Source organism: Eptatretus burgeri, chromosome 17, assembly GCF_056783735.1.
Source record: "Eptatretus burgeri isolate ZD-2024b chromosome 17, Ebu_testis_v1, whole genome shotgun sequence".
In the NCBI taxonomy this organism is placed as follows: domain Eukaryota; kingdom Metazoa; phylum Chordata; class Myxini; order Myxiniformes; family Myxinidae; genus Eptatretus; species Eptatretus burgeri.
Genome location: NC_140977.1, coordinates 32,433,665 through 32,446,341, shown reverse-complemented (window position 1 = coordinate 32,446,341; position 12,677 = coordinate 32,433,665). Strand labels below are relative to the sequence as shown.

Sequence of the window (12,677 nt, the reverse complement as noted above, 5' to 3'; positions counted from 1 at the left end):
TAGTGATGTATTGTATGTGCGGTAATTTATCTCTGCTAATGCCCTGTTCGATTCCTACAAACATAATTCAAAAAGCTTGCTGAGTTTCGGCGATAATTTTTGAGGCCATTTCCATTAGCGGAGATATTTTGACGTCATAACTTTTTTTTCTGGGAGAAATTTTCAAAATCGGAGATGGTTCCTGTCTGCGCAGGGTATTTTTACATATATTTGCCGAGTTTCAGGAAGTTTCGATGAAAACTGTAAACTGTGAAACAAAAAAGTCCACAAGAAGATGAAGAACAACAACATGAGAAAGACTTAGAGATCCTCCACGAGGACCTAAAAATTCCTCCAAAACTGAAGGACAAGTTCATGAGAAAGTTGGAAAACCAGTCAAGGGGAAAAAAAATTTAATTTAATCGATAATAATTTAATTAACAAAAATAAATAATGTTAATAAAATAAACGGAAGGTGGAAAATAAAGGTGAAAAGTTTGGATGGAGGAGTGTGAGAGGAGAATGATGGCAGTCGGACGTGTGGCATATGCGAGGGAGAAAGGATTTTAAAAAGATTCGGCCATTTGCGTACGTACTATGTGTATGTATATTGTGATACATTGGAAACATCCCTTGCAGGGAAACCATAACGTCCTCGTTACAGTGTGTTCTTCTTGCCACATTGTGGAGCCATCTGCAGGAAAAGCACCAGAAGAACAGTTTTTCATCAGAATAGGTGAGAATTGAATGTTGGGCGAGATCAACGACTACTTCTACAACTACGACGGCTGAAGTTATACCCATCTTGCGGTGTCTGCATGCGAACAGTTTTGGCCCAAGTCTTTCACAAACTGGCTGGACAGAGCTGACGCTCGAACGTAGGTGATTTCGGCAGGAATTTGCAATTTATTAGGAACTATCTGCATCGGAGTGGCGACCCCGTCCAGGATTGTGCCCACTGGCCCATGAGCCTGCTTCGGCAGCAACGACGCTCTGCACAGAGTATGGTCCCAATGGATGGATGGATATGAGGAAGAGAGAGTTAGGATGATAATTAAAAGTTGGTCTATGTCATCTGAGAGAGACATGTCGATGAAGTTGTCACTGTTGGGAGGACGGTAAAACACACAGACAAGCATGAGGTGGGAGCGAAGGGGAAGTCACAACCAGAGGTACTCCTGGGGTTTGGGAGGTGTAAGAGCAGTACACGGAGAGTGAGAAAAAGAGTCACTGATGTGCAATGCAACTCTGCCACCAGGACAGGGTTCAGGTTGATCAAACTGGAGGAAACAATAGCCATGGAGAGACACTAAGGAGTCAGGGACATCCTGTGAGTGGAAGGATTTTGGTAAACAGATGATCTCTGATTTATTAGCAGCAGCCTAGATTGAGAGATCTGTCAGGTTAGAACGGAGGCCCTGGATGCTTGAGAACTACAGTTATGGACAGTAAGCTGGGAGGGGAGGGGTGGGGGTGGGGAGGTGAGGTGAGAGGGGGCAGGACATTATGGTAGTTGAGAGGGGGCAGGATGAGGGGGAGCAGATTTGGGAGATGGTACTGACATGGAGAGGTTTGACACCATGAATGGATGTGAAGGGGAAATTTTTGGATTGTGCACACAGCCTTTGCAAAATAAATGCCTCAGGATTTCCAGACTGGATAACCTGCAACAGACTTCCTGGGTGGGGTGGTGGTGAGAATGTTTTTGGTTGAAGGTATGGAGGAGAATTTGGCTGTCAGTGAAAGATGAGGTTGGATGAACTAAATGGAAGACCAAGAAGGAACTTGAAGAAGTAAAAAGCAAAGATGGAGTCATCAGGAGGAACCAATATAGGATAGGATTCACTTCGCTGACGGGAATACTAAAGGGGGGGAGGGGGGAAGAGAGAGAGAGTGAGGGGTGAGGGAGAAAGATGGGAAAGAGTGAAGAGGTGGATGGGGAAAGGAGACAGGGGGAGCGAGGAGGGGTGTGGAGCAAGGAGGGGTGTGGGAAAGGAAGACAGTGTGAAGTGAGAGGAAAGGAAGGCAGACGTGCGGTGGAGCGTTAATTATGATTCATACTGTCTTATCAAAATGATTCTGCAAAGAACAACAGTGAGGATGGAAACAAAATAGTCTGAAATCCATTTTCTAACAATCATATTATAAATACCATCCAGAGATAAACACTGCCACCCAGTGGTATCTGGTATTACAAGTCATCATCTTCTTATATAAAGAAAGTTTAAACAACTTCATAATATCACACGATATGATACACATTTACATCGAGAGAATACCCCCCCCAACCCACCCTAACCCCCCTCCTCCAGATATGCCACCCAGATGGAAACCATACTTGGGGTCCCCTTAAGCAAAATTTGGTTTTATAGTATATACATTTTTTGAAGCATATGTAAACAAATAAATAAATTTTTCAAAATGAAAAAAAATGTATGTATATATATATATATATATATATATATATATATATATATATATATATATATATATATATATATATATATGTATACATATTTATACTGTATACAAATTCACTTTTATAGTGCAGTCAAGATATACTGGTTAATGATGCACCTCTAACTGATTGGTGAGGACCCCAGGTTGTATCTGGAACCAGCTTGTGCCATCTGCTACATGGACACATTGTCTTTGCCCCAGCAATCACAACCAGGAAGCATCACCGTTGTTTTAAGCAGTCAGGAGTTCTATGAATACGATTGTTGAAGTTCTCCAACCTGGACAGACGCCGTGATGATACCGTCACGATGACTTCACAGCTGCAAACCCAGAATTAAGGGCCTCTTGCAGTGCCAATATGTCAACAATGATGTGTTGCCCTGACGAGCCCCAATAAGGGTGAAACTAGTCCGTCTTGGGCTCAGTGTTGAGCTTTTATTGCATCCAATCAAATGCAGGAAAAGGACTTCAGGAGACGCCACTGTACTTTTACATGAATTCGAATGTGTTGCCCGTGTTGGTTTAGTTGAAGATTTCAGCGGTATAAGGGTTAGAGTGACCACTCCGAGTCTGGGAGGTCAGTGGTTCAAACCCCGGCAGAGTCACCCCAAAGATTTTAAAAATGGTAACGTTCCTTGCTTCCTTCTTGCTCCTTCTTTGCTTGACGTTCAGTATTTAAACGAATAAGAGCACGGACAATCCCCATTGGTTGACATTGATGGGGAGGATGAAATTCCTCCTCAGGAAATGCCCCACTGAGCGCAGTGAGAAAGGTGGTGCCATTGTCGTGGCGTCAGTTACCCAAAGTGCCCTGGGAAGTGATGCCACTTCCCCCCAACTGTGTGTGTGTGTGTGTGTGTGTGTGTGTGTGTGTGTGTGTGTGTGTGTGTGTGTGTGTGTGTGTGTGTGTGTGTGTGTGTGTACTCCACTATGAGCCTTAGATCCTGTAACAAAAACAAAAAAACAACCTGGTTAATTTGTTTATAGTGCAGCAACTGCTGCCCATAGAGCAATCACATTCTAAGCGCACAAGCAGTGTAACCTCGTGTGAAGGAGCCTCCCAGAAGACCAGACCACTTCCTACCCACAGTCCTTGCAGTAATTTGTGATTTATTCACGGTACCTGAACTCGATAACTCACCTACTCTTTGCTCAAGACACCGTGTTTGTCAGTTACCCAAAGTGCCTCTGAAATCTTTAACATCTGCCAACGACCACCGATAGCACATGTGTCCTCTGGCTTAAGGTCCTCCAGATGGATGACACATACACTAACGCATCCCCCTGCCTGAGAAACACCAGCTATAGAGTTTATAGCTGGGTCGACATAGCTCAAAGCTATCCTGCCCACCCTTCCATGAAATTCTAGGGAATTAGAAAACGATGGGAAAACGAAACAGTATGAGAGATTTATACCTGGGATCTCAGCAGTAAGAAGCTCCATGTTCAGATGTGAACATTGTTCGCAGTAAATTGGACCTCGTTTTGTTTCCAGGTGTTGCGGTTTCTTTTCTGAGTACATCATTTGGCTGGGTACATCACTTCTGGGTACATCACTTCTGGGTACATCACTTCTGGGTACATCACTTCTTCCTCTGTGGAAGCCGTGTTGATGTGGTGATAATGGCATACAGCTGATGATGAAAATTTCCTTTTACAAATGACCATCGTGACACTGTGCACTCGGGGGTCGTCGTTGTTTTTTCGGGTTGAGAAACCTTTTGAGTCGAGGCACTCATATGTGTCGTGGTTCTTGCACCTGGGTGTCCTGTGCTTGTAAGTGTCCTTGTCCTTGTCCTTGTCCATTGTGGTGACTGCCCAGTGAAGTCCTTATCCATTGAGGTCACTTTCCTTCGTGGTACTGTTTCGTGCTGTCCTATTTGGTCCTCGTGTGGTTGGTGTTCTATGAGGTGCTCAGGTCTCTGTTCCATCTCCTGAAACCCACCCACAAGTGGAGATAGGAGCCAACAACGGCAACATTCACGCACACATAATTACACATATATACTATATACAATGTACACACACACACACACACACACACACACACACACACACACACACACACACACACGCACACGCACACGCACACGCACACGCACACACACACACACACGCACACGCACACGCACACGCACACGCACACGCACACGCACACGCACACGCACACGCACACACACACACACACGAAGGTGGATACTTCGAGACCTGGGAGGGCTCCGTTCCCCCTTCTGAAACCCACACGTGAAGACAACAACCAACAAGACTTTTAGCTCTCATACGAGCCTCGACATTGTATAAAAATAAAAAAATAGTAATAAAAACACACACGCACACCTGGTTTCCGCTTTCCTGACACTGCTGTGCTCTTCTGGCAACGCCAGGGGGGACGTGAGTCTCGAATGTGGACGAGCGGCACAGCGACTAAAGTGGGCGGAGCTTCGGGGAAATGGGCGGGGTCGTGGTGAGGAAAAAAAAGGGGCGGAGCATACGCGTGTCCACGCAGGACGAGCTCGTGCGTCCGTTTTAATGTGTCTGTGTACGTGTCTATTCGACCCACGCTGATCGAGTGAGCCCTGCCCCCCCCCCCGCCCCCCATCCCTCACTCGCGCATTTCGGCGCAGGAAATCGATAGGCCTGGGCTCCGAGCTGCGGTCTGTTGTGTTCGAGTCCCATCCCGTGACTGGACCGTGAAGAGACCGTTCCGAGTGACCCTTTCTTGACTGGGTCGGTTCTGCAGTCGTGATTCGTCCCCTATCCCGAGTCATGCTGTTTAAGGTGGGGATGAGAAGCATTATTGTTGTTGCTATCTGTATATGATAATGTTATAATCACACGAATCGGTGAAATCAAGGTAAGTTACCTCATAATGACGGACATCAAACTGAGAGATGCTCAAACTGTGATTGTCATCATGTCACAATTAATTAATAGAAGGACACGGCTGTCTGCATCAAGACGTTTTGCCATTTTATGGACGCATTAAGACCCACAGGTTCTATCCAAAGGTGCCCAAGAGCTCAGGTGGGATATAATAGTTCTGATATCAACGTTTGTTTTGAACATCATCGTGTTGTATTATGTGACCTTTGCTTGTAATTTCCTTTAGGATGGCTTTTGGTCCATATTTTTGTTAACCGCAAGAGACATTGCTTTGACACGAGACGCACGGAGGCATACAGCCACAGCGTGACCTTCCAGGTGGAATCAGACCTTGAATGTTTTTTCTTTCGTAGTAAGCAGGTGCATCAATCCAGTTCCTTTATTAAAGCGGAGTTGTTTGCGACAAACAAACGGACACTTTCACGGAAGGTAGTGCCCAACTCTGCTTTGACAACCGAGAACGTTTCAGGTGGCTTTATTGTGCGTAAGTATTATGTTTATGTTTAAATCCATGATTCTAGCATGGTGGTGGTCGTATGGCAGCCTAGCTGCCGGGGTAGCTATCATTTCTTGAAGCGCAACTTTGTTGCTGATGCAGTGCCCCTCTACCAGTACACACACTGGAACTGGTACTCATTTCGCCGACCTCGGAAGGATGACAGGCTGAGTCAACCCCCCTGGTGTATTAATTCAGCGGCCGACGGGGCTTGAACTCGGGACCCTAGGATCCCAAGCCGTCACCCGAACCACTGAGCCAACACGAGGCTTATATTCTAACATGTGTTGGTGGATGTTAATGAGCCCACGATGTCCCTCGCGAAGAGCAGGTGAGTTATCGCCAGCACTCTGGACAAATTACGAAGTCCTGCGTGGTTATAGTGCTTGCTGGGTTGGAGTGTATTTGCTGTTTTACCAAGTGCACAATTCCTGCAATCATTCTCCTGGTCACATTTTTTTTTGTGGTTGGACAGGTGGAGCACGAGTGGGATAGGAACTAGGAGCCGAGGGCAAATATGCTAGAGATCAGCACTTGCTGAGTCAGTATTGTGTTGATAGCGTATGGACGGATCCAGAATACAGACCTGGAAAAGTGAGAAAATGAAACTATTTTATAACTATCTATAAAAAAAACACCCTATAAAAAATAAAATAAATAAATTACTATAAAAAATAACTATCACGTTCATTCACTTGTGATTCACCCAGCAGCTGTTTCATACCATTGCATGCAAAATTTAATCACTCGAAAGCAGGTAGCCGAAGCAAGTTTAATTCACCCCCCCCCCACCACCCACTCCTTCAACACAACCCAATGCCCAAAGGAAGGTGCTTGGCTTACTCTTAGATAATTTATTTTTCATTTTTACATCAGGTACATAGCAAACCTTAATGTGACATGAGTGATACTGTATATACCATCCATGACAGATGGAACCATGGTGAAACATGACTCGTCATCCCACACTCTTTTGCACTGCTATAGGCAATAAAATGGCCAGGGGCTTAATAATAATGCAGGGACTTAATAAATATAATAAAAAAACCAAACTGATGGAATAACTAAATGTGCCCAACTGAAAACTTTGAAGCCAGAAGGACTAGTAACACTGTAAAACTAGAGAGTCATTAGAACACCTTCACCCATGCAGTCTTGAGAAAAAGAGGACACGGGGAGGGTCTGCGAGGGGCAAATTTGATTGCTCAAGGTGACATAAAATGACTTCTTATTTTGTCCTGGTGCTGATAAACGGAAGGGTTTTAAAAGTGCCAAAAGGTGTTTTCTGTTCTCCAGTTTTCAAGTCTATAATTCAATTGAAATAAAATATAGATTATATAGGTTGTAGAAAAAAATTATTTCGGAAGTTTAGCGCCATTGGTGAGCATCTTTTCCACCACCTTGTTTCACACATTACATTAGTTCTTCATTCCTGTTGTTTGTGTCCTTTAATGACGTCCTCAAAAGCACCTGTTTGGAATGATTTTCAATTTTGTCTGATTGCCAGACAAGCAGACAGAGTAAAATAATCATCTCACTCCTCTCTATGCATGTGCAATCAGGACAAATGCAGAGCCAAAGTACTGCTAAGTTGCAGGTTTGTTCAAAATATAACATCAATTGAAATGAAGTTGTTCCTCGATCATAAACTGACGTTTGTAGACAGACAGACAGACAGACAGACAGACAGACTGAACCAATTGCTTTAAACCAGCTTTTTGCTTTGCATGTGGGGTAATAATTACTTTCTTCGTTGGTAGTTTTACGGTTTCTTTGTCTTAATGGTCATCCTAAGGTTGATTTATCTATCTTCCTCACAAATCATTCCACCATTCTTATTTCTCTAAACTGCAGAATCTTATTAGTACAGCATGTTTAGATGCACCACACCAGGTAATCTTTACTTTTCAATCTTGCATTTCATTCAAAATTAAGTACCCAACAAGATGTGTTCTCAAAAATGAGAGAAGAAGAAGGAAGCATCAGCAAAACTGAAAAAAGAGCAATCAGAGATTGCAAACCCTCGCCAGCACTTGTTTTGGATAGTATTTGTGTAGTTTTTTTGTGGCATTTGTGCACTGGTATATTCTGTAATTAATAAAAGACATAATTAAAACTGCCACTTTATAACTGCTGACAGTGATGACTGGGTTCCAAGACGTCCCGCTTTGATGCAACCCCGCTTTGATTGGACACCTGACCCTGACCCATGATGTTTTTTATTATTATTCAATTGAATTTAGAATGGGATTCAAACAAATTCAATTCAGATCAAATGGTAGAGCAAATAGGTACAGTTTTACATTGGAGTAATCAGAAGGAACCCAAACAAGCAAAAAGCAAAGATGAAGTCATCAGGAGGAACCTGGACAGGATTGGCATTTCAGCTGCTACTCCTCTACCCTCAGACCAATCCAGGAAGAGCCAAGTGAGCCTTAATTTGTTTTTATTCCCCACCAACCAACGAAGTTGTTAGGCGATATAGAAATGGGTTCCGTCCGTCTGTCCGTCCGTCCGTCACATTTCATTTCCGGAGCTTAACTACAAATCCCGTCAAGATATATTTCTGAAATTTGGTACACATATCAAGCAAGTGGTGAACTGGTGCCTTTTGATATTTTCTAATTGATAGGTCACATGGTTTGGCAGCCATGTTGGATTCAAGAAAAATATTAAATAATGTTTTCTCTGGAATCACATAACCTAACGAAGCTAAAATGTGCAACTATCATCTTCCATCATGTCTGCATACATAGTAAAAATTATGATGTCACAAGTCACATTGTTTGGTGGCCATCTTGGACAGAAAAACACACCTCATCCGATTATCACAACTTCACACACGTATTCCACTGGAGGATTGGAGGCAGAATGTAAATTTATGATGTCATAGGTCACATGGTTCGTCAGCCATCTTGGATTGAAAATTGATAAATCTTAAAAATCTTCTTCTCCAGAACAGCTGGACAGATCAAGGGGAAACTTCACATACATATTGCACACGCTTAGGTAATATAAGTTTGTTAATCCTCATTTACTATGGCGGGGGATATCGAAGACTTTGTCTTCAACGGATGCTAGTTGTTTATAAACCCACATCAAAAAATTAAATAATTCTGGCTGCCAGACCATGTGTCCCATTAAGTTGAAATTTAAAATATGTATTCCCCCTCACTACTAGATCACAATAGTGTAATTTCACGTCGATTTATGAAGCGGTTCGAGAGAAAAACATTCATACTTTTCTTAAATCCAACATTGCTGTCAAACCATTTGACATGAATTATTCCTTAACAACCTTGTACATGCATGCCTTGGGGAGCATTTATGACAAGTTTCTCCTCAATCTGTTCAGCTGTTCCGGAGAAGAAGATTTTTTTTATGGTAAATCCAATGTTGCTGCCAAACCAAGTGATCTCTGACATCATATGTGTGAACCTTTTGTTCCTCATGGATAGGTGGTCATATGTGAAAAGTTTTGCCTCAATCTGTTCAGCCATTTTAGAGATTTTTTTTAACAATATGGCTGCCAAATCACGTGACTGATTACATCATCAGAAACATTTTGTGGACCATTTTATCCCTAAATGACTCTCAATTTTTTTCATACTGATTGGATGTAGTGTTCTATATATGCAATTATGACGTCATAACGAAGGCACCTTTGACGTCATAAAAAAATCACTCATTCCCCATGTGGAGTACTTCAATGTGCCAAGTTTCAATTTTTTCCTTGGTGCGGTTTCAGAGATACAAAGGTCCAAAGTTTTTCCATTTTTCCAACATGGTTGCCAATCCACATGACCTTCTTCTTCTTCTTTCGGCTGCTCCCGTTAGGGGTCGCCACAGCGGATCATCCGAATGATCCGCATAGTGATTTGGCACATGTTTTACACCGGATGCCCTTCCTGACGCAACCCTGGTCGCCTCTTACAACACAGGGATATGGTACACCTATTTTAACCGGGGTATACACCGGCCCAGTACACTGGTACTCACTTTGCTGACCTCGGAAAGATGACAGGCTGAGTCAACCCCCTGGTGTATTAATTCAGTGGCCCAACGGGCTTGAACTCAGGACCTTTTGGATCCCAAGCCGCTGCCCTAACCACTGTGCCAACACCAGGCTTATCCCAATCCACATGACCTACGGTGTCGTATTTATCATTAAAACATTCTACCTGAGTAGTCACACTAATAGTGAAAATTCCGTCTCAATCCGACAAGCAGTTGCGGAGAAAAATACGAAAGTTTTGTGCGGACAAACAAAAACAAACGGACCCAAATGCAATACCCTCTCCTTTGGCTAGGGTAAAGATGTACTTTTGAAATGCTACACCTGGAGGCACCATCTTTGTACTTCTCATCTAATATTGAAACAGAAAATGAAATTTCCATGAAATACAAAGGGATTTGTAGAATATCCCCCCTTTACATGTTTGGATTGCTGGCTGCATGCTTTCTCTCGTGAGTGTTCGTTGATGAAAGTCACTTTTGCAACAACAAATCTAACACACCGCCATCAACCATCTCTCATCCATCAAGCATTAAAGCGGAAACTGTTTTTATTTTCACTTATTGGAGTCCATCTTTTGTAATTTTATGCCTCACATAACCTAGAAGTACTCTATCGTATTTTTTTTTTCTTTGTATTTACATCACCTAACCGCCGGCATCATGCTGAGCTTTCCACAACTGTGAGGAGGTGTACATTTCACCATATGCTGAGGGGGATCTTCATGGATTACTTTAGATGTTCTCAATTAGTAAAAGGGTTTGGATATGTCAACTTATTTTTGTGATGGTGGCACCACCTGGGGTTTGTGATTAATGCACTTGCTTTTCCTTTTTGGGAAACGAGGGTTATGTTCTATAAGAATAAAGGGAGAGGAAACTCTTGTCTAATTAACAGACGGACCACACATAATACAGCGTTTTAGGCCTTTTCTATCGAGCATGACCCAAAGACCTATTACAAGGGCTAACAGGCTAGCTTGGAGGCCTGCATACTTGCCTTTAAACTGTACTTGTCTGGGTTTGAATCTTGACCCAGCTATAAACTGTCACCCTGGTGTTTCACATGCAGCGCAAGGCAGGCACCAATATGCTTGCCATCCGTCAGAATGCTGTTAAGCGAGAGACTGTGTCTGCCATCACTGGCATTACCGGATGTTAAAGATCCCACAGTGTCTTTTGTGATGAGTAGGTGAGTTATCGTAGTACCCTGAACAAATTACAAATCCCTTTGTAAAACTCTGAGTATCAAGCGGCCTAATGTGTCTTGGATATCCCTTGACACCAGCTCACATCACTTGTTATCTCAGTGTTGTTGGCTGGGCATCAGATCTGACACTATAAATATATCCATGTTCCCAGGTGTTCATTTGTCATGTATACACAGTCGTCTTGAGCTATGAAGGACAGCTATGGTGATGATGATGATGATGATGATATGTTGTCCCATGGGGTTATACAAAGTTCAACAAATTTTATCGCTTGTTGCCTGACTGGGTGTGCTCTGGCTTTCAAAAGGAATTAGCCACTGTGGCTAATCCAGGTTTAGAATGATTAGCCACAGGAGAAAGGAAATAGCCACATATTTTATTCAAAAGTTTTTTTTTAGCAATATGACATAATAAGTTAATTTTAAGGCGGATGTGTGAGTTTGATGGGTGAGGTTGGTTGGATGAGTGAGTTGGATTGTTCAGATTGGTTGGATGAGTGAGTTTGATGTGTGAGATTGGTTGAATGAACAACCATCAGGGGAGGTGGTGATTGTGAAGGATGGTGGTGGTGTGTGTGTGTGTGTGTGTGTGTGTGTGTGTGTGTGTGTGTGTGTGTGTGTGTGTGTGTGTGTGTGTGTGTGTGTGTGTGTGTGTGTGGGGGGGAGTGGTATGGTCGTTGTGCCTTTAGTAGGTGGTAGTGGGGGATGGGGGTGGTTGTGGACCAGGATTGGACCAACCTCATGCCAGTCAAACTCACTCATCCAATCAAACTCACTCATCCAACCAATCTCACACATCAAACTCACACTTCCAACCAATGTCACACATCAAACTCACTCATACAACCAATCTCACCCATCAAACTCACACTTCCAACCAATGTCACAAATCAAACTCACTCATACAACCAATCTCACCCATCAACTTCACTCATCCAACCAACCAAAGTCACCTATCAAACTCACTCATCCAAACAAACTCTCTCATCCAAACAAACTCGTACTACTACTGATTGTGTCAAAACTCACCTGGAAACCACTGACCCAACGAAGCATGTAGCGCCGAATCATTCCGGGGGGGGGGGGGATTTTTCAAAAAATTAAAATAAAATTTTGAGACGAGAATCGTGGGAATCATGCGTAATTTCGGTCGATTTTTTTATTTATTTATTTCATTTTTTTTACTAGAAACTAGTTTAAAACTACTAAAGTTAGTATATATATAAGCTTGTACGAAATCACGCATGTTTCCCGTTATCAAAACATACAAAATGGCAGCCGTCTCAATGAAGGTTGAATTCTGTGCTGAAATCACCCAAAATTCGTCTAAAACTGGTAAAAAAAACAAAACAACTAAAACATGGATTAGCCACAGTGGCTAATGGGTGGTCTAAAGTATTAGCCACAGGTAAGGGGGATTCGCCCTGTGGCGACGTGGCGAGCGGCAGCACACCCAGCCTGATAATAGTCAGCTTCTTATCTCGATGAACAAAGTATCCGATTCATTAAACATTTTAGCCTTCTCAAGAATCAAGAAATTCCTTTTATGTAAAGTGTGGCAGTTATGGGTGGCAGCAGGACATCATTTTAATAACATTAGTTTCTAGTGATACTAATCGTGTCATGTTCGCCCAA

At 42.9% G+C, this 12,677-nt stretch overlaps 1 protein-coding gene across 4 annotated transcripts in view; it reads left to right on the top strand.

Annotated features, from left to right (window-relative positions):
• Window positions 1-4,936: 4,936 nt before the first annotated feature.
• GLIS2 (GLIS family zinc finger 2) overlaps window positions 4,937-12,677 on the top strand; it is a 141,438-nt gene continuing 133,697 nt past the window's right edge. For all 4 annotated transcript variants that reach the window (XM_085861364.1, XM_085861361.1, XM_085861362.1 and 1 more), the window contains exon 1: window positions 4,937-5,217. The gene's annotated coding sequence lies outside the window, so the exon portion shown is untranslated. The remainder of the gene's footprint in view (window positions 5,218-12,677) is intronic.